The sequence below is a fragment of the Hyla sarda genome, chromosome 11, assembly GCF_029499605.1.
Source record: "Hyla sarda isolate aHylSar1 chromosome 11, aHylSar1.hap1, whole genome shotgun sequence".
Classification (NCBI taxonomy): domain Eukaryota; kingdom Metazoa; phylum Chordata; class Amphibia; order Anura; family Hylidae; genus Hyla; species Hyla sarda.
The window spans coordinates 79,532,644-79,554,253 of NC_079199.1; the positions used below are offsets into that span (position 1 = coordinate 79,532,644).

General features: G+C 48.7%; 1 protein-coding gene across 1 annotated transcript in view; it reads left to right on the plus strand.

The window, feature by feature from the left end:
• The first annotated feature begins 647 nt into the window (after positions 1-647).
• LOC130295701 (uncharacterized) overlaps positions 648-21,610 on the plus strand; it is a 34,226-nt gene continuing 13,263 nt past the window's right edge. The window contains exon 1 of the mRNA XM_056546727.1: positions 648-665. The gene's annotated coding sequence lies outside the window, so the exon portion shown is untranslated. The remainder of the gene's footprint in view (positions 666-21,610) is intronic.

Below are 21,610 nucleotides of genomic sequence, written 5' to 3' on the forward strand. Positions count from 1 at the left end.
ATATGGATATAACAATTATTAATTATTAATAATTATTTAATAATTATAGCGCTCCCAGCGTGTCTAACCGGACCGAAATTGTAGTCGCCGCGGGTATGAAGCATATGACGCGTGGTCTAATTGAAGGTTATTGGTAGTAGACACTTACTATACCCTGGTTGTCTAGCTAACTTGAGCCATTATATGGACATAAAGGATTATTGGAATTATGATAACGGATTATATAATAGTCTCGACTATTTCATTGAGACCCCTCAGGTTCACTGTGCTCAACTTGAAGATCCAAAAGACCTCTCGTTTTTTTAGGAGTTCAAATCGGTTGGAATTGTGATCAGGAATGTGATCAATGGGAGTGATTTTTATGGGATCCGCACTCTCCGGGTGTACAATTGAACAGTGCCTGGAGACTCCATGGAGCAGAAATTTTTTCTTTATATTTTGTCTATGTTTGTTCATCAAACAGTGCAGGGATTGGGTCGTCCTGCCTATATACTGCAGACCGCACATACAATCCAGTAGGTAGATGACATATTTCGATTGGCATGTCGGTCTGTATTTGAGTTGGAATTTTTCATCTGTTGAATGTGACTTAATCTCATTTACATTGTTTTTGATCTCCTTGCAGCATTTGCAACGGGTGGACCCACATCTGAAGCTTCCTACAGGTAAGGTCATGGTCCCTTTAGTCTGTTTGTGCTGTCGTATCTGGCTGGGGGCCAGCAGGTTCTTCAGAGTGGGGGCTCTGCGGAACGTGATTTGGGGGTGCTCGCTTTGGAGGATGTGCCAGTGTGTTCTCAATATTTGCTTCATCCGAGTAGCGGCGGTGGAGAATGTGGTTATAAAGTTAGTCTTTTGTTTGTTTAATTGTATCGCACAGTCAACTTTTTTCTTTTCTTTGTCCGGGACAAGACACTCTTTTTGTGTTCTGTGTTGTACTTTTCTCAGTGCTTCCTTTATGATTAGACCAGGGTATCTCTTTTCTTTGAATCTTTTTTCCAGGATTTTCGCCTGTGTTTTAAAGGTTCCATTGTCTGTGCAATTCTTTCTCACCCGTTTGAATTGACTGTAGGGGACATTTTTAAGCCATTGCTTGTGATGCCTACTTTCAAAATCCAGATAACTGTTTACATCAACAGTTTTGAAATAAGTTGATGTGATGAAGTTTTCAGAATTATGCCTAACACATAGGTCCAGGAAGTGGATTTCTCTATTACTTGTCTCCATTGTGAACCGGATTCCCCAGTTATTGTTGTTGAGTTCGTCAAGTAGTATGCCGGTGGTTTCTCCTGTCCCATTCCAGATGAAAAACAGATCATCTATATACCTGCCATATAGAATGATATGGGATGATAAGGCCGGGTTAGTAGTGATGTATTTTGACTCGAAGGCGCCCATAAACAGGTTTGCATAAGCCGGTGCGACCTTCGAGCCCATCGCGGTCCCTTTGCACTGTTGGTATGTTTTTTTATTGTAGGTAAAGAAATTGTTGGTTAGTATGAATTCCAATCCTTTAATGATGAACTGTTTCTGTTCAAGTGGCAGTGCATTATCATTTTCCAGATAACTGTAGGCGCTTTTCAGTCCTAGATCATGTGTGATATTAGTGTAGAGTGATGTCACATCGCAGGAGATAAGATGATAATCCGGTTTCCATGGTATTTTGATCAGTGTTTCAATGAGTTGAGTGGAGTCACGCAGATAGCTGGGTAGTTGAATGACATACTTCTGTAAGAACAGGTCTATGTAATGCGAGAGATTACTGTTAAGGGAGTTTGTGTTTGATATGATGGGGCGGCCAGGGGGGGTTATTGATTGTTTTATGAATTTTTGGTAAGAAGTAGAAGTATGGTTTATTGGCATTACTGGTTCTCAGATATTTTTCTTCATCCTTATTCAGGATGTTAAGCTGTGCTCCTTCTTTGATGAGTTGGTGCAAATTCCTAAATTCCTTTCCACCTGTGGGAAGGGATCTTGTTTTATGGACAGATATTATTCTGTATCCAATAGGATCCTATTTGCTTCCTTCTCGTAGTAGTCATAGTCGATGATGACCAGTCCTCTCCCTTAATCCGCACTGCGGATTACGATTGCTGGGTTTTTCTGTAGTTCTCTCATTGCTGTCCTTTCTTTCGCGGTGAGGTTAGATTTTTTTGACTCCATTTGTTTCAACATTTCTTTGGAAACAAGTTCATGAAATACCTCAATGCTGGGCCCTTTGCTTGTACCGGGTAGAATGCTGATGGTAGTTTGACTGGCTGATGTATCATCAGATCATTACTCAATTCCATATCTTTGTCCTCCTGTTTTTGGTGTGTACCATTTGTTTCTTTGATGGCAAAAAATCTCTGTAGTGTGAGCTTCCTGATAAACCTATTGAGGTCTAGGAAAATCTGGAATTCATCCCCTTTGTGTGACGGGCAAAATGAGAGCCCTTTCTCTAATAGGGTAATAGAAACTCTGAGTACCCCAAAATCATTATTTATACAAGCAAGCCATAACCTCTTGAAAAAATACCAAAACCTGAGCAAGGAGGTCCAGGACAGAATCAAACAACAGCGATGTAAACTACAAAGCACTCCACCCAGGTTTGACCTAGGAACACCTGCTAAACCAGAAACCGGGATAGTGAATCTGATAGATCTGGATCTCACTATCCATGAAGCAATAACGCCACCAGAACCTGCAATCATGGAACATCATAATTGTGAAACTGTACAGGGTAATGAAATTACAGTAGTTGACAACACTGACAATCAGAGCTCCCTGGCTCAATACCTCAGAGAAAGGAAGAACCAAACCGCAGATCGCACAGAAAAAGCGGGGCAAAGTGAGAAACCTAATCCCACAGGAATTCCTTTTTTAGAGGTAGGCCCCAGGAACAAACCATCCAACATACCAATGATGTTCCAAAAGAAGAAAAACAAAAGAAAGCTGGAAGATACAGAGGGAAACGAGGAGGAAAAAGAACAGGACGAAAGAAGAGCAAAGAAAGTAGTACCTCCAGCAACAGTGGAGGGACAATAAAAATCTTCAACCTCTCAAAACATTGCCTAAGCCCATACGAGACAACCCTATTGGAGAAAGGGCTCTCATTCTGCCCGTCACACAAAGGGAATGAATTCCAGATTTTCCTAGACCTCAATAGGTTTATCAGGAAGCTCACACTACAGAGATTTTTTGCCATCAAAGAAACAAATGGTACACACCAAAAACAGGAGGACAAAGATATGGAATTGAGTAATGATCTGATGATACATCAGTCAGTCAAACTACCATCAGCATTCTACCCGGTACAAGCAAAAGGGCCCAGCATTGAGGTATTTCATGAACTTGTTTCCAAAGAAATGTTGAAACAAATGGAGTCAAAAAAATCTGACCTCACCGCAAAAGAAAGGACAGCAATGAGAGAACTACAGAAAAACCCAGCAATCGTAATCCGCAGTGCGGATAAAGGGGAAGGACTGGTCATCCTCGACTATGACTACTACGAGAAGGAAGCAAATAGGATCCTATTGGATACAGAATACTATCTGTCCATAAAACAAGATCCCTTCCCACAGGTGGAAAGGAATTTAGGAATTTGCACCAACTCATCAAAGAAGGAGCACAGCTTAACATCCTGAATAAGGATGAAGAAAAATATCTGAGAACCAGTAATGCCAATAAACCATACTTCTACTTCTTACCAAAAATTCATAAAACAATCAATAACCCCCCCTGGCCGCCCCATCATATCAAACACAAACTCCCTTAACAGTAATCTCTCGCATTACATAGACCTGTTCTTACAGAAGTATGTCATTCAACTACCCAGCTATCTGCGTGACTCCACTCAACTCATTGAAACACTGATCAAAATACCATGGAAACCGGATTATCATCTTATCTCCTGCGATGTGACATCACTCTACACTAATATCACACATGATCTAGGACTGAAAAGCGCCTACAGTTATCTGGAAAATGATACTGCACTGCCACTTGAACAGAAACAGTTCATCATTAAAGGATTGGAATTCATACTAACCAACAATTTCTTTACCTACAATAAAAAAACATACCAACAGTGCAAAGGGACCGCGATGGGCTCGAAGGTCGCACCGGCTTATGCAAACCTGTTTATGGGCGCCTTCGAGTCAAAATACATCACTACTAACCCGGCCTTATCATCCCATATCATTCTATATGGCAGGTATATAGATGATCTGTTTTTCATCTGGAATGGGACAGGAGAAACCACCGACATACTACTTGACGAACTCAACAACAATAACTGGGGAATCCGGTTCACAATGGAGACAAGTAATAGAGAAATCCACTTCCTGGACCTATGTATTAGCCATAATTCTGAAAACTTCATCACATCAACTTATTTCAAAACTGTTGATGTAAACAGTTATCTGGATTTTGAAAGTGGGCATCACAAGCAATGGCTTAAAAATGTCCCCTACAGTCAATTCAAACGGGTGAGAAAGAATTGCACAGACAATGGAACCTTTAAAACACAGGCGAAAATTCTGGAAAAAAGATTCAAAGAAAAGAGATACCCTGGTCTAATCATAAAGGAAGCAATGAGAAAAGTACAACACAGAACACAAAAAGAGTGTCTTGTCCCGGACAAAGAAAAGAAAAAAGTTGACTGTGCGATACAATTAAACATACAAAAGACCAACTTTATAACCACATTCTCCACCGCCGCTACTCGGATGAAGCAGATATTGAGAACACACTGGCACATCCTCCAAAGCGACGTATACCTTAAAGGAAAAATTCCCGAGCACCCCCAAATCACATTCCGCAGAGCCCCCACTCTGAAGAACCTGCTGGCCCCCAGCCAGATACGACAGCACAAACAGACTAAAGGGACCATGAACTTACCTGTAGGAAGCTTCAGATGTGGGTCCACCCGTTGCAAATGCTGCAAGGAGATCAAAAACAATGTAAATGAGATTAAGTCACATTCAACAGATGAAAGATTCCAACTCAAATACAGACTGACATGCCAATCGAATTATGTCATCTACCTACTGGATTGTATGTGCGGTCTGCAGTATATAGGCAGGATGAACAAACATAGACAAAATATAAAGAAAAAATTTCTGCTCCATGGAGTCTCCAGGCACTGTGCAATTGCACACCCGGAGAGTGCGGATCCCATAAAAATCACTCCCATTGATCACATTCCTGATCACAATTCCAACCGATATGAACTCCTAAAAAAACGAAAGGTCTTTTGGATCTTCAAGTTGAGCACAGTGAACCCGAGGGGTCTCAATGAAATAGACGAGACTATTATATAATCAGTTATCATAATTCCAATAATCCTTTATGTCCATATAATGGCTCAAGCTAGCTAGACAACCAGGGTATAGTAAGTGTCTACTACCAATAACGTTCAATTAGACCACCCGTCATATGCTTCATACCCGCCGCGACTACAATTTCGGTCCGGTTAGACACGCTGGAAGCGCTATAATTATTAAAGAATTATTAATAATTAATAATTGTTATATTCAAATGCACACCGGCATGCCCATCCCCTATAACCAAGGAACATACCCAAGATACAATTATCTTGATCCCAAACAGAGGATACCTCACCATCCGCTTACCTGCATCAAGATAGTCCACACCTCTCCCACAAAGAAACCATTACGTTCTCCTTTAATGGTGTTTCCAGCGGCCTGGACCGAACTACTAATCTACATACCAGTTTCGGCGTGTTCCACTCTATGCTTGTGCTACGGGGTAACTCCAAAGAAATACCCCCAACATTCAGGGACAGCGCATGCGGCGACAAACGGGTCCGCAGCCTGCCAACAGTGGGCACTCGTACATGAGACCTCAGCGCCTCCTAGAAGTTACAAGGTTCCAATACCTAATATGAATATCACAAACCTGGCGCACCAACCTGCGGAGAGTTCCTCATCTTGTTAATATTCGCAGCCTGACCGCAGCCCAACAGCAGTGGGCACCTTCTAAGGGAGACCTCAGCTCCTTCTAGGAGTGACGAGGGTATAAGTGCTAATTTAACCAATATAAAGGTGTTATACCATATCTATAATTCTGCTTTACATATTTTAAGTTTTTCATGTTTGTTAATTTCCTTATGTGTAAAAAAACTTTTTGCCAAAATGTGATAATTGCAATGACCCGGTGACCCGGCAGCAGTTCTATGCCGGTCCACAGGTGTATATTTAAACGAGCGGGAATGTGCTCTTGTAACAACCACTGCCTGATGAAGAACCCGGCCCGGGTTTGAAACTAATGTGTTGCACCCTTCTTTTTTACCAATAAAGGCCAGTTGTTTTATGGACTACTACCGGCTGGAATCGATACTTGGGGAATAGGCTCCAGGGGCTAAGCAAGTCCTATCTTTTCGGTTCTCCTCATACTAAAGAATACATCATAGGGCGGTCTTCCGAGGAGGTTCGTCCCCAGGGAAGCCTGCACTCTCACAGGGTACGCCAGGAAGGAGTGCGGGCTCCCCTGGGGACGAACCTTCCGGTTTCTCCCTTGGTATTTTCCAGAGGGATTGGGCTGGTTCACGTACCCAACCCTGGGCTGGGCGGTCCCCGGGCAAAGCCTCCGTAACGGTCTCCTGACAGGCTTCCATGCCTGTAGACTTTGACACGCAGAGAACAAGAGAGGCTAGAAGGGCGGGAGGTACGGGTCCCTGTACCCAGGAAGGGCGCGCCGTTCTTAGGCACAGGATCAGTGACTTGGACCGCCCTCGGCAGCGGAGAGCAGAAGCATCGGGGGAGTAAGAATACATCGGCGGGCGGTCCATCGAGGAGGTGCATCACCAGGGGAGCCCGTACTCAGCCGCTCTCTCAGGGTAGGCCAGGGCCGAGCGCGGGCTCCCCTGGAGACGAACCTTCCGGTTTCTCCCTTGGTATTTTCCAGGGGGAATGGGCTGGTTCATGTACCCGACCAGGGGCAGGGCGGTCCCTGGGCGAAGCCTCTCTAACAGTCCCCTGACAGGCTTCCATGCCTATAGACCTTTGACACGTAGAGAACCAGAGAGGCTATAAGGGCGGGAGGTGCGGGTCCCTGTACCCAGGCCGGGCGCGCCGTCCTTGGGCATAGGATCGGTGACGCGAGCACCCAGCAGCGGGGAGCATAAGCGTCAGGCGAGTCAACAAACATCTGCGTGCGGTCCACTGAGGCGCCTCGGCCCTCCAGAGGCAAAATGAAAAATGACAAAGTCCAGGTTGTCGGCCAGCAGGAGGAGATGTGAGTTCCTATGCCCAGGATGGTCAACCTAACATAGCAAGGCCCCTGGAAGGATCTTCCATGCCTGTAGACTTTTGACATGCAGAGAACAAGAGAGGCTATAAGGGCGGGAGACGCGGGTCCCTGTACCCAGACAGGGCATGCCGTCATTGGGCACAGGATCGGTGATGCGGACACCCCAGCGTCGGGGAGCAGAAGCGTCGCCCGAGTCGGCAAACATTGGTGGGCGGTCCGCCGAGGAAGTCCATCACCAGGGGAGCCAGTACTCAGCCGCTCTCTCAGGGTACGCCAGGGCCGAGCATGAGCTCCCCTGGGGACGAACCTTCCAGTTTCTACCTTGTTATTTTCCAGGGGGATTGAGCTGTTTCATGTACCCAACCCGCCAACCCGGAGCTGGGCGGTCCCCGGGCAAAGCCTCCGTAACGATCCCCTGACAGGCTTCCATGTCTGTAGACCTTTGACACACAGAGAACCAGAGAGGTTATAAGGGCGGGAGGCGTGGGTCCCTGTACCCACGCAGGGTGCGCCGTCCTTGGGCACAGGATCGGTGATGTGGACCCCCGGCAGCGGGGAGCGGAAGCATCGGGCGAGTAAGAATAAATCGGCGTGTGGTCCACCGAGGAGGTTCATCCCCAGGGGAGCCTGTACTCAGCCACTCTCTCAGCGTACACGAGGGCCGAGCGCGGGCTCCCCTGGGGACGAACTTTCCGGTTTCTCCCTTGGTATTTTCCAGGAGGAATGGGCTGGTTCATGTACCCGACCCGTGGCTGGGCGGTCCCCGGGCGAAGCCTCTGAAACAGTCCCCTGACAGGCTTCCATGCCTGTAGACCTTTGACACTTAGAGAACCAGTGCAGCTATAAGGGCGGGAGGTGCGGGTCCCTGTACCCAGGCAGGGCGCGCCGTCCTTGGGCACAGGATCGGTGACGCAGACACCCCGGCAGCGGACAACAAACATCGGCGGGCGGTCTGCCGAGGAGGTTCATCCCCAGGGGAGCCCGTACTCAGCCGCTTTCTCAGGGTACGCCAGGGCTGAGTGCGGGCTTCCCTGGGGACGAACCTTCAGGTTTCTCCCTTGGTATTTTCCAGGGGGAATGGGCTGGTTCACGTACCCAACCCTGGGCTGGGCGGTCCCCGGGTGAAGCCTCCGGAACAGTCCCTGACAGGCTTCCATGCCTGTAGACCTTTGACACACAGAGAACCAGAGAGGTTATAAGGGCGGGAGGCGTGGGTCCCTGTACCCACGCAGGGTGCGCCGTCCTTGGGCACAGGATCGGTGATGTGGACCCCCGGGGAGCGGAAGCATCGGGCGAGTAAGAATACATCGTCGGGCGGTCCACCGAGGAGGTTCGTCAACAGGGGAGCCGTACTCAGCTGCTCTCTCAAGGTATGCCAGGGCCGAGCGCGGGCTCCCCTGGGGATGAACCTTCAGGTTTCTCCCTTGGAATTTTCCAGGGGGAATGGGCAGGTTTACGTACACGACCCAGGGCTGGGCGGTCCCCGGACGAAGCCTCCGGAACGGTCCCCTGACAGGCTTCCATGCCTGTAGACCTTTGACAGACAGAGAACCAGAGAGGCTATAAGGGCGGGAGGCACGGATCCATGTACCCAGGAAGGGCGCGCCGTCCTTAGGCACAGGATCAGTGACATGGACCCCCCGGCAGTGGAGAGCAGAAGCATCGGGGGAGTAAGAATACATCGGCGGGCGGTCCATTGAGGAGGTTCGTTCCCAGGGGAGCCCGTACTCAGCCGCTCTCTCAAGGTAGGCCAGGGCCGAGCGCTGGCTCTCCTGGGGACGGACTTTCTGGTTTCTCCCTTGGTATTTTCCAGGGGGATTGGGCTAGTTCATGTACCCGACCATGGGCCGGGCGGTCCCCGGGCGAAGCTTCTGAAACAGTTCCCTGACAGGCTTCCATGCCTGTAGACCTTTGACACGTAGAAAACCAGATAGGCTATAAGCGCGGGAGGCGCGGGTCCCTGCACCTAGGCAGGGTGCGCCGTCCTTGGGCACAGGATCGGTGACGTGGACCGCCCGGCCGCCGGGAGCGGAAGCATCGGGCGAGTAAGAAAACATTGTTGGGCGGTACGCTGAGGAGGTTCCTCCCCAGGGGAGCCCGTACTCAACCGCTCTCTCAGGGTATGCCAGGGCCTAGCGTGGGCTCCCCTGGGGACAAACTTTCCAGTTTCTCCCTTGGTATTTTCCAGGGGGATTGGGCTGGTTCATGTACCCGACACGGGGCTGGGCGGTCCCCGGGCGAAGCCTCTGAAACAATCCCCTGACAGGCTTCCATGCCTGGTGCGCCTTCCTTGGGCACAGGATCGGTGATGTGGACCCCCGACAGCGGGGAGCGAAAGCATCGGGCGAGTAAGAATACATCGGCGTGCGGTCCACCGAGGAGGTTCGTCCCCAAGGGAGCCCGTACTCAGCCGCTCTCTCAGGGTACGCGAGGGCCGAGAGTGTGCCCCCTGGGGACGAACTTTCCGGTTTCTCCCTTGGTATTTTTCACGGGGATTGGACTGGTTCATGTACCCGACCCCGGGCTGGGCGGTCCCCGGGCGAAGCCTCTGAAACAGTCCACTGACAGGCTTCCATGCCTGTAGACCTTTGACACGTATAGAATCAGTGAGGCTATAAGGGCGGGAGGCGCGGGTCCCTGTGCCAAGGCAGGGCGCGCCGTCCTTGGGCATAGGAGCGGTGACACGGACATCCCGGCAGCAGGGAGCAGAAGCGTCGGGTGAGTCAACAAACACCGGCGTGCGGTCCGCTGAGGCGCCTCGGTCCTCCAGAGGCGAAATTAAATATTACAAAGTCAAGGTTGTTGGCCAGGGGGAGATGCGAGTCCCTATGCCCAGGATGGTCAACCGAACATGGCAAGGTCTCTGGAAGGATCTTCCATGCCTGTAGACTTTTGACACGCAGAGAACAAGAGAGGCTATAAGGGCGGGTCCCTGTACCCAGACAGGGCGCGCCGTCCTTGGGCACAAGATCGGAGATGCGGACCCCTCAGCATCCGGGAGCAGAAGCCTTCCGGTTTCTCCCTTGGTATTTTCCAGGGGGAATAGGCTGGTTCATGTACCCGACCCGGGGCCGGGCGGTCCCCTGGCGAAGCCTCTTAAACAGTCCCCTGACAGGCTTCCATGCCTGTAGACCTTTGACACGCAGAGAACCATAGAGGCTATAAGGGTGGGAGGCGCAGGTCCCTTTACCCAGGCAGGGCACACCGTCCTTGGGCACAGGATCGGTGACGCGGACACCCCGGCAGCGGTCAACAAACATCGGTGTGCGGTCCGCTGAGGCGCCTCGGCTCCCCCAGAGGGTAAATGAAAAATGACAAAGTCTAGGTTGTCGGCCAGGGGGAGATGCGAGTCCCTATGCCCAGGATGGTCAACCGAACATGGCAAGGCTTCTGGAAGGTTCTTCCATGCATGTAGACTTTTGACATGCAGAGAACCAGAGAGGCTTTAAGGGCGGGAGGTGCGGGTTCCTGCACCCAGGAAGGGCGCAACGTCCTTGGGCACAGGATCAGTGATGCGGACCCCCCCCCCCGGCCGCGAGGAGCAGAAGCGTCGGGCGAGTAAGAATACATCAGAGGGCGGTCTGCTGAGGAGGTTCGCCCCCCAGGGGGGCCCACACTCGGCCTCTCTCACATGGTACGCTAGGGCCGAGCGCTAGCTCCCCCGGTGAAGAACCTTCCGGTTTCTCCCTTGGTTTTTTCCAGGGTAGGCCAGGGCCGAGCGCGGGCTCTCCTGCGAACGGACTTACCGGTTTCTCCCTTGGTATTTTCCAGGTAGATTGGGCTGGTTCATGTACCCCACCCGGGGTTGGGCGGTCCCCGGGCGAAGCCTCTGAAACAGTCCCCTGACAGGCTTCCATGCCTGTAGACCTTTAACACGTATAGCACCAGAGAGGATATACGGGCGTGAGGTGCGGGTCCCTGTACCCAGGCAGGGCACTTCGTCCTTGGGCACAGGATCGGTGACGCGGACATCCCAGCAGGAGGAAGCAGAAGCATCGGGCGAGTCAACAAACATCGGCGTGCGGTCCGCTGAGGCACCTCGGCCCTCCAGAGGCGAAATGAAAAATTACGAAGTCCAGATTGTCGGCCAGGGGGAGATGCGAGTCCCTATGCCCAGGGTGGTCAACCGGACATGGCAAGGCCTCTGGAAGGATCTTCCATGCCTGTAGACTTTTGGCATGCAGATAACAAGAGAGGCTATAAGGGCGGGAGGCACGGGTCCCTGTATCCAGGCAGGGCGCGCAGTCCTTGGGCACAGGATCAGTAACGTGGACCACCTGGCGGTGGGGAGCAGAAGCGTTGGGCAAATCAACAAACATCGGCGGGCGGTCCGATGAGGCGCCCCGGCCCTACAGAGGAGAAATGAAATATTTCAAAGTCCAGGATGTCGGCCAGGACGAGGTGCGTGTCCCTATGCCCAGGAGGGTCAACCGGACACGTAAAGCCCTTTGGAAGGGTTTTCCATGCCTGTAACTTTTGACATGCAGAGAACCAGAGAAGCTATAAGTGCGGGAGGTGTAAGTCCCTGTACCCAGGAAGGGCACGCCGTCCTTGGGCACAGGATCGGTGATGCGGACCCCTGGCAGCGGGGAGCAGAAGTGTCGGCGAGTCGGCAAACATCGGCGGGCGGTCCGCTGAGGCGCCCCGGGCCTCCGGAGGCGAAATTAAAAAACGATCATGGGCAAGACTTCTGGAAGGGTCTTCCATGCCTGTAGACTTTTGAAATGTAGAGAACCAGAGACGCTATAAGGGCGGGAGGCGCGGGTCCCTGTATCAAGGCAGGGCGTGCCGTCCTTGGGCACAGGATTGGTGACGCGGACCCCCCGGCGGCGGTTGCAAAAGCGTCGGGCGAGTCGGCAAACATTGGTGCGGCGATTTGGCTAGGCACCCCAGACCTCTGGAGGCGAAATTAAAAATATCAAAGTCCCGGTTGTTGGCCAGGTGGATGTACGGGTCCCTTTGCCCAGGAGGATCACTTGAGGTGACTCACTGTAACAAACCACCTCCTCATATATTCTCCCTACTACTGTGGGGACACACTGTAACAAACCTGTTTCTCATGTAATCTCCTTACTACTTGAGTGACAAACTGTAAGGAACTCATGTAATCTCCTTACTACTGGGGTGACACACTTTAACAAACCCCATCCTCATGTTATTAATTTATTGCTGGGGTGACATACTGTAACAAACCTCCTCCTCATGTAATCTTCTTACTACTGGGGTGACACACAGTAACAAACCTCCTTTCTAATGTAATCTCATTACTTCTGGGGTGACCCACTGTAACAAACCACCTCCTCATATAATCTCCTTACTACTGGGGTGACACACTGTAACAAATCTCCTCTTCATGTGATCTCCTTACTACTGGGGTGACACACTGTAACAAACCCCCTACTCTTGTAATCTCCTTACTACTTGGGTTAAAGACTGAAACATACCTCCTCCTCATGTAATCTCCTTACTACTGTGGTGAAACACTGTAATAAACCTCCTCCTCCTCATGTTATTAACTTACTAATGGGGTGACACACTGTAACAAACCTCCTTTCCATGTAATCTCTTTACTACTGGGGTGACACACTGTAACAAACCTCCTGCTCACATAATCTCCTTACTACTGGGTTGACACAATGTAACAAACCGCCTCCTCATGTAATCTCTTTACTACTGGGATGACACACTGTTAAAAAAAAAAAAAAAAAACATCCTCATATTATTAACTTACTACTTGGGTGACACACTGTAATAAACCTCCTCATGTTATTAACTTACTAATGGGGTGACACACTGTAACAAACCTCCTGCTCTTGTAATCTCCTTACTACTGGGGTGACACAATGTAACAAACCGCCTCCTCATGTAATCTCCTTACTACTGGGGTGACACACTGTAACAACCCCCCTACTCGTGTAATCTCCTTACTTCTGGGGTGACACCCTATAACAAACCTCCTCCTCGTGTGATCTCCTTAATACTAAGGTGACACACTGTAACAAACCTCCTCCTTATGTAATCTTACTACTGGGGTGACACACTGTAACAAACCTCCCCATGTATTCTCCTTAGTACTGGGGTGACACAATGCAACAAACCCCATCCTCATGTTACGAACTTGCTACTGGGGTGGCACACTGTATCAAACCTCTTCCTCATGTAATCTCCTTACTATTGGGGTGAAAAACTGTAGCAAACCTCCTCCCCATGTATTATCCTTACTACTGTGGTGACACACTGTAACAAATCTCCTCCTCGTGTAATGTCCTTACTACGTGGTGACACACTGTAACAAACCCCTCCTCAAGTAATCTTCTTACTACTGGGATGACACACTGTAACAAACCCCCTCCTCATGTAATCTCCTTACTACTGGGGAAACAAAATGTAACAAACCTCCTCCTCAAGTAATCTCCTTACTACTGGGATGACACACTGTAACAAACCCCCTCCTCATGTAATCTCCTTACTACTGGGGAAACAAAATGTAACAAACCTCCTCCTCAAGTAATCTCCTTACTACTGGGATGACACACTGTAACAAACCCCCTCCTCATGTAATCTCCTTACTACTGGGGAAACAAAATGTAACAAACCTCCTCCTCAAGTAATCTCCTTACTACTGGGATGACACACTGTAACAAACCCCCTCCTCATGTAATCTCCTTACTACTTTGGTGACACACTGTAACAAACCTCCTCCTCATGAAATTTTCTTACTACTGGGGTGACACACTGTAACAAACCTCCTCATCATGTAATCTCTTTACTACTGGGGTGACACAATGTAACACACCTACTCCTTGTGTAATCCTTGTGACACCCTGTAACAAACTCATCTAATTTCCTTACTACTGGGTTGACACACTTTAACAAACCCCATCCTCAAGTTATTAATTTACTGCTGGGGTGACACGCTGTAACAAACCTCCTCCACATGTAATCTTCTTACTACTTGGGAGACACACTGTAAAAAATAAACCCTCCTCATGTAATCTTCTTACAACTGGGGTGACACACTGTAACAAACCTCCTCCTCATGAAATCTTCTTACTACTGAGATGACACACTGTAACAAACCCCCTCCTCATGTAATCTCCTTACTACTGGGGTGACACACTGTAACAAACCTTCTCCTCATGTAAACTCCTTACTACTGGGGTGACAAACTGTAACAAACATTCTCCTCATGTAATATCCATTCTAATATGGTGACACACTGTAACAAATCTCATCCTCATGTAATCTTCATACTACTTGGCTGACACACTGTAACAAACCTCCTCCACATGTTATTGACTTACTACTGGGGTGACACACTGTAACAAACCTCCTCATAATGTAATCTTCTTACTACTGGGGTGACACTCTGTAACAAACCTTCTCCCCATGAAATATCCTTACTATTATGGTGACACACTGTAACAAACCTCCTCATCATGTAATCTCCTTACTACTGGGGTGACACAATGTAACACACCTACTCCTTGTGTAATCCTTGTGACACCCTGTAACAAACTCATCTAATCTCCTTACTACTGGGTTGACACACTTTAACATACCCCATCCTCAAGTTATTAATTTACTGCTGGGGTGACACGCTGTAACAAACCTCCTCCACATGTAATCTTCTTACTACTTGGGAGACACACTGTAAAAAATAAACCCTCCTCATGTAATCTTCTTACAACTGGGGTGACACACTGTAACAAACCTCCTCCTCATGAAATCTTCTTACTACTGGGGTGACACACTGTAACAAACCCCATCCTCATGTAATCTTCTTACAACTGGGGTGACACAATGTAAGAAACCTCCTCATCATGTAATCTACTCACTACTGGGGTGACACACTGTAACAAACCCCCTCCTCCTGTAATATTCTTACGACTGGGGTGACACACTGTAACAAACCCCCTCCTCCTGTAATATTCTTACTACTAGGGTGACACACTGTAACAAACCTCCTCCTAATGTAATATCTTGACTACTGGGGTGACACGCTGTAACAAACCCCCTCCTCATGTAATCTCCTTACTACTGAGATGACACACTGTAACAAACCCCCTCCTCATGTAATCTCCTTACTACTGGGGTGACACACTGTAACAAACCTTCTCCTCATGTAAACTCCTTACTACTGGGGTGACAAACTGTAACAAACCTTCTCCTCATGTAATATCCATTCTAATATGGTGACACACTGTAACAAATCTCATCCTCATGTAATCTTTATACTACTTGGCTGACACACTGTAACAAACCTCCTCCACATGTTATTGACTTACTACTCGGGTGACACACTGTAACAAACCTCCTCATAATGTAATCTTCTTACTACTGGGGTGACACACTGTAACAAACCTTCTCCCCATGAAATATCCTTACTATTATGGTGACACACTGTAACAAACCTCCTCATCATGTAATCTCCTTACTACTGGGGTGACACAATGTAACACACCTACTCCTTGTGTAATCCTTGTGACACCCTGTAACAAACTCATCTAATCTCCTTACTACTGGGTTGACACACTTTAACAAACCCCATCCTCAAGTTATTAATTTACTGCTGGGGTGACACGCTGTAACAAACCTCCTCCACATGTAATCTTCTTACTACTTGGGAGACACACTGTAAAAAATAAACCCTCCTCATGTAATCTTCTTACTACTGGGGTGACACACTGTAACAAACCTCCTCCTCATGAAATCTTCTTACTACTGGGGTGACACACTGTAACAAACCCCATCCTCATGTAATATTCTTACGACTGGGGTGACACACTGTAACAAACCCCATCATCATGTAATCTTCTTACTACTAGGGTGACACACTGTAACAAACCTCCTCCTACTGTAATCTCTTGACTACTGGGGTGACACGCTGTAACAAACCCCCTCCTCATGTGATCTCCTTACTACTGAGATGACACACTGTAACAAACCCCCTCCTCATGTAATCTCCTTACTACTGGGGTGACACACTGTAACAAACCTTCTCCTCATGTAAACTCCTTACTACTGGGGTGACAAACTGTAACAAACCTTCTCCTCTTGTAATATCCTTTCTAATATGGTGACACACTGTAACAAATCTCATCCTCATGTAATAGACATGTGCATTTCGTTTCGGAACGGATCGCTAAAATAACAAAAAGTGTGATTTTCGTTATTTTCGGATGATGCCGAAAAACGAACATGAAATATCGAATGTTTCCGAAAACACCCCATTAACGAATGCTAATCTGACGATATTCGTAAGGTGCCAAACATAAAATATCGGGTCTTTACGAAAACGCCGTATTAACGAATGCCAATCTGACGATATTCGTTAAGATCCGAATGCCGATTAACATATGCATTCGATAACTACGAATGTTGACTCTTGTTAACAAACAATGCAGTCTGTAAATAACGTACGCATTCATTACTCACGAATGCATTCGCTACTCACGAATGCATTCGTTATGTACAAATGCATTAGTTATGTACGAATGCATTAGTTATGTACGAATGCATTCGTTAATTACGAATGCATTCGTTTTTTTTTTATTATTATAAATTTAATACGTACAAAGTCCATTAATGCTTACATCATTATCACAAAGCAAACAAACAAAACTCCTCCCCCTCCCTTTTCCCTCCCTCCCCTTAAGAAAGCCTGCCCGAAATCCATTGACTTCCTTCCTTTCCCTACTCCTCTCTTACTCTTTACTCCTTTTCACTATCTACTTTCTCCTTTCTCCCAGGGTAGCCATTTATTCTCGATTTTTTTTATTTCTTTCACTGTCCTTGAACCACAACAACTCATAAGTTCTAACCTTATTTATACCTCCTAACCATTCTTCCCTTGATGGAACCGCTGGGGCCAACCATTTCCTAAGAATCAAATTCTTTGCCACTCCTAATACTCCAAGTATAAGATCAGTATGCTTCGTTCCCATTGTTCCTAGTCCATAAATTGCAACCTTAGGTTCAAAGAGCAATATCACGCCTATTCTAGCTTTAATAGTTTCAAACACTACACTCCAAAAATTGCAACTTCGTGCAATTCCATACCATATGTAACCAATTACTTCCCTCAAACCCACACTTGGGGCATTGTGCATTTTCCCTAACATTAATTTTATACAAAAATTGCGGTGAGTACTGTGCCCGATATACTAACATCAAAAAAGACACCCTATTATTTGCATTGATCGTTGTTCTTCTAATATTCTTTAACACCAATTTCCACTCTTCTTCTGAAATTCCACCTATATCCAGTGCCTGTCCTAACCGTTTGACTACGTCATCCCAACCCTTCTGACCTAACATTTTATATAAAGTACTCATTATTTTCCTTTCCCCCCCCCCCTGTGCACTTTAAATATATTCTGTAATGTGATAACACCCTACCTTTAATTTCCCTTTCGGTTCTTCCTGTCCCAAGGCGTCTTTTAACTGTACATAACCAAAGTAATTAGTATTTTTTAGATTAAAGCGTTCACTCAAACATTCCCAATCTATTATTTCCCCATTTGTGCAAACCTGCTCTAACAACCTAATTCCTTTATCTTCCCAATTCACATATTCTGCAATTTTCTTTATTTCTGGGAAGTTCTCATTTTCCCATAAGGGGGTACACCACACACACTGTTACGCCGAGCGCTCCGGGTTCCCGCTCCTCCCCGGAGCGCTCGCTTCTCCCCCTCCGCTGCAGCGCTCCGGTCACGTCCTCTGACCCGGGGCGCTGCGATCCTGCTGCCAGCCGGGATGCGATTCGCGATGCGGGTAGCGCCCGCTCGCGATGCGCACCCCGGCTCCCCTACCTGACTCGCTCCCCGTCTGTTCTGTCCCGGCGCGCGCGGCCCCGCTCCCTAGGGCGCGCGCGCGCCGGGTCTCTGCGATTTAAAGGGCCACTGCGCCGCTGATTGGCGCAGTGGTTCCAATTAGGGTTATCACCTGTGCACTTCCCTATATTACCTCACTTCCCTTGCACTCCCTTGCCGGATCTTGTTGCCTTAGTGCCAGTGAAAGCGTTCCTTGTGTGTCCCTTGCCAGTGTTTCCAGACCTTCTGCCGTTGCCCCTGACTACGATCCTTGCTGCCTGCCCCGACCTTCTGCTACGTCCGACCTTGCTTCTGCCTACTCCCTTGTACCGCGCCTATCTTCAGCAGCCAGAGAGGTGAGCCGTTGCTAGTGGATACGACCTGGTCACTACCGCCGCAGCAAGACCATCCCGCTTTGCGGCGGGCTCTGGTGAATACCAGTAGTGGCTTAGAACCGGTCCACTAGCACGGTCCACGCCAATCCCTCTCTGGCACAGAGGGTCCACTACCTGCCAGCCGGCATCGTGACAGTAGATCCGGCCATGGATCCCGCTGAAGTTCCTCTGCCAGTTGTCGCTGACCTCACCACGGTGGTCGCCCAGCAGTCACAACAGATTGCGCAACAAGGCCAACAGCTGTCTCAACTGACCGTTATGCTACAACAGTTGCTACCACAGCTTCAACAGTCATCTCCTCCGCCAGCTCCTGCACCTCCTCCGCAGCGAGTGGCCGCTCCTGGGATACGCTTATCCTTGCCGGATAAATTTGATGGGGACTCTAAGTTTTGCCGTGGCTTCCTTTCCCAATGTTCCCTGCATCTGGAGATGATGTCGGACCTGTTTCCCACTGAAAGGTCTAAGGTGGCTTTCGTAGTCAGTCTTCTGTCCGGAAAAGCCCTGTCATGGGCCACACCGCTCTGGGACCGCAATGACCCCGTCACTGCCTCTGTACACTCCTTCTTCTCGGAAATCCGAAGTGTCTTTGAGGAACCTGCCCGAGCCTCTTCTGCTGAGACTGCCCTGTTGAACCTGGTCCAGGGTAATTCTTCCGTTGGCGAGTATGCCGTACAATTCCGTACACTTGCTTCAGAATTGTCCTGGAATAATGAGGCCCTCTGCGCGACCTTCAAAAAAGGCCTATCCAGCAACATTAAAGATGTTCTGGCCGCACGAGAAATTCCTGCTAATCTACATGAACTTATTCACCTAGCCACTCGCATTGACATGCGTTTTTCTGAAAGGCGTCAGGAACTCCGTCAAGATATGGACTCTGTTCGCACGAGGCGTTTCGTCTCCTCGGCTCCTCTCTCCTCTGGTACCCTGCAATCTGTTCCTGTGCCTCCCGCCGTGGAGGCTATGCAGGTCGACCGGTCTCGCCTGACACCTCAAGAGAGGACACGACGCCGTATGGAGAACCTCTGCCTGTACTGTGCTAGTACCGAACACTTCCTGAGGGATTGTCCTATCCGTCCTCCCCGCCTGGAAAGACGTACGCTGACTCCGCACAAAGGTGAGACAGTCCTTGATGTCTACTCTGCTTCTCCACGTCTTACTGTGCCTGTGCGGATGTCTGCCTCTGCCTTCTCCTTCTCTACAGTGGCCTTCTTGGACTCTGGATCTGCAGGAAATTTTATTTTGGCCTCTCTCGTCAACAGGTTCAACATCCCAGTGACCAGTCTCGCCAGACCCCTCTACATCAATTGTGTAAATAATGAAAGATTGGACTGTGCCATACGTTTCCGCACGGAGCCCCTTCTTATGAGCATCGGATCTCATCATGAGAGGATTGAACTTTTGGTCCTCCCCAATTGCACCTCGGAGATTCTCCTTGGACTTCCCTGGCTTCAACTTCATTCCCCAACCCTGGATTGGTCCACTGGGGAGATCAAGAGTTGGGGGTCCTCTTGTTCCAAGAACTGTCTAAAACCGGTTCCCAATAACCCTTGCCGTAACTCTGTGGTTCCTCCAGTAACCGGTCTCCCTAAGGCCTATATGGACTTCGCGGATGTTTTCTGCAAAAAACAAGCTGAGACTCTACCTCCTCACAGGCCTTATGATTGCCCTATCGACCTCCTCCCGGGTACTACTCCACCCCGGGGCAGAATTTATCCTCTCTCTGCCCCAGAGACTCTTGCCATGTCCGAATACGTCCAGGAGAATCTAAAAAAGGGCTTTATCCGTAAATCCTCCTCTCCTGCCGGAGCCGGATTTTTCTTTGTGTCCAAAAAAGATGGCTCCCTACGTCCTTGCATTGACTACCGCGGTCTTAATAAAATCACGGTTAAGAACCGCTACCCCTTACCCCTCATCTCTGAACTCTTTGATCGCCTCCAAGGTGCCCACATCTTCACTAAATTGGACTTAAGAGGCGCCTATAACCTCATCCGCATCAGAGAGGGGGACGAGTGGAAAACGGCATTTAACACCAGAGATGGACACTTTGAGTATCTGGTCATGCCCTTTGGACTGTGCAATGCCCCTGCCGTCTTCCAAGACTTTGTCAATGAAATTTTTCGTGATCTGTTATACTCCTGTGTTGTGGTATATCTGGACGATATCCTAATTTTTTCTGCCAATCTAGAAGAACACCGCCAGCATGTCCGTATGGTTCTTCAGAGACTTCGTGACAACCAACTCTATGCCAAAATTGAGAAATGTCTGTTTGAATGCCAATCTCTTCCTTTTCTAGGATATTTGGTCTCTGGCCAGGGACTACAGATGGATCCAGACAAACTCTCTGCCGTCTTAAATTGGCCACGCCCCTCCGGACTCCGTGCTATCCAACGCTTTTTGGGGTTCGCCAATTATTACAGGCAATTTATTCCACATTTTTCTACCATTGTGGCTCCTATCGTGGCTTTAACCAAGAAAAATGCTGATCCCAAGTCTTGGCCTCCTCAAGCAGAGGACTCCTTTAAACGACTCAAGTCTGCCTTTTCTTCGGCTCCCGTGCTCTCCAGACCTGACCCTTCCAAACCCTTCCTATTGGAGGTTGATGCCTCCTCAGTAGGAGCTGGAGCTGTTCTTCTACAAAAAAATTCTTCCGGGCATGCTGTCACTTGTGGTTTTTTCTCTAGGACCTTCTCTCCAGCGGAGAGGAACTACTCCATCGGGGATCGAGAGCTTCTAGCCATTAAATTAGCACTTGAGGAATGGAGGCATCTGCTGGAGGGATCAAGATTTCCTGTCATTATCTACACCGACCACAAGAACCTCTCCTACCTCCAGTCGGCCCAACGGCTGAATCCTCGCCAGGCCCGGTGGTCTCTGTTCTTTGCCCGATTTAATTTTGAGATTCACTTTCGTCCTGCCGATAAGAACATTAGGGCCGATGCTCTCTCTCGTTCCTCGGATGCCTCAGAAGTTGATCTCCCTCCGCAACACATCATTCCACCTGACTGCCTGATCTCCACTTCTCCTGCCTCCATCAGGCAGACTCCTCCAGGAAAGACCTTTGTTTCTCCACGCCAACGCCTCGGAATCCTCAAATGGGGTCACTCCTCCCATCTCGCAGGTCATGCGGGCATCAAGAAATCTGTGCAACTC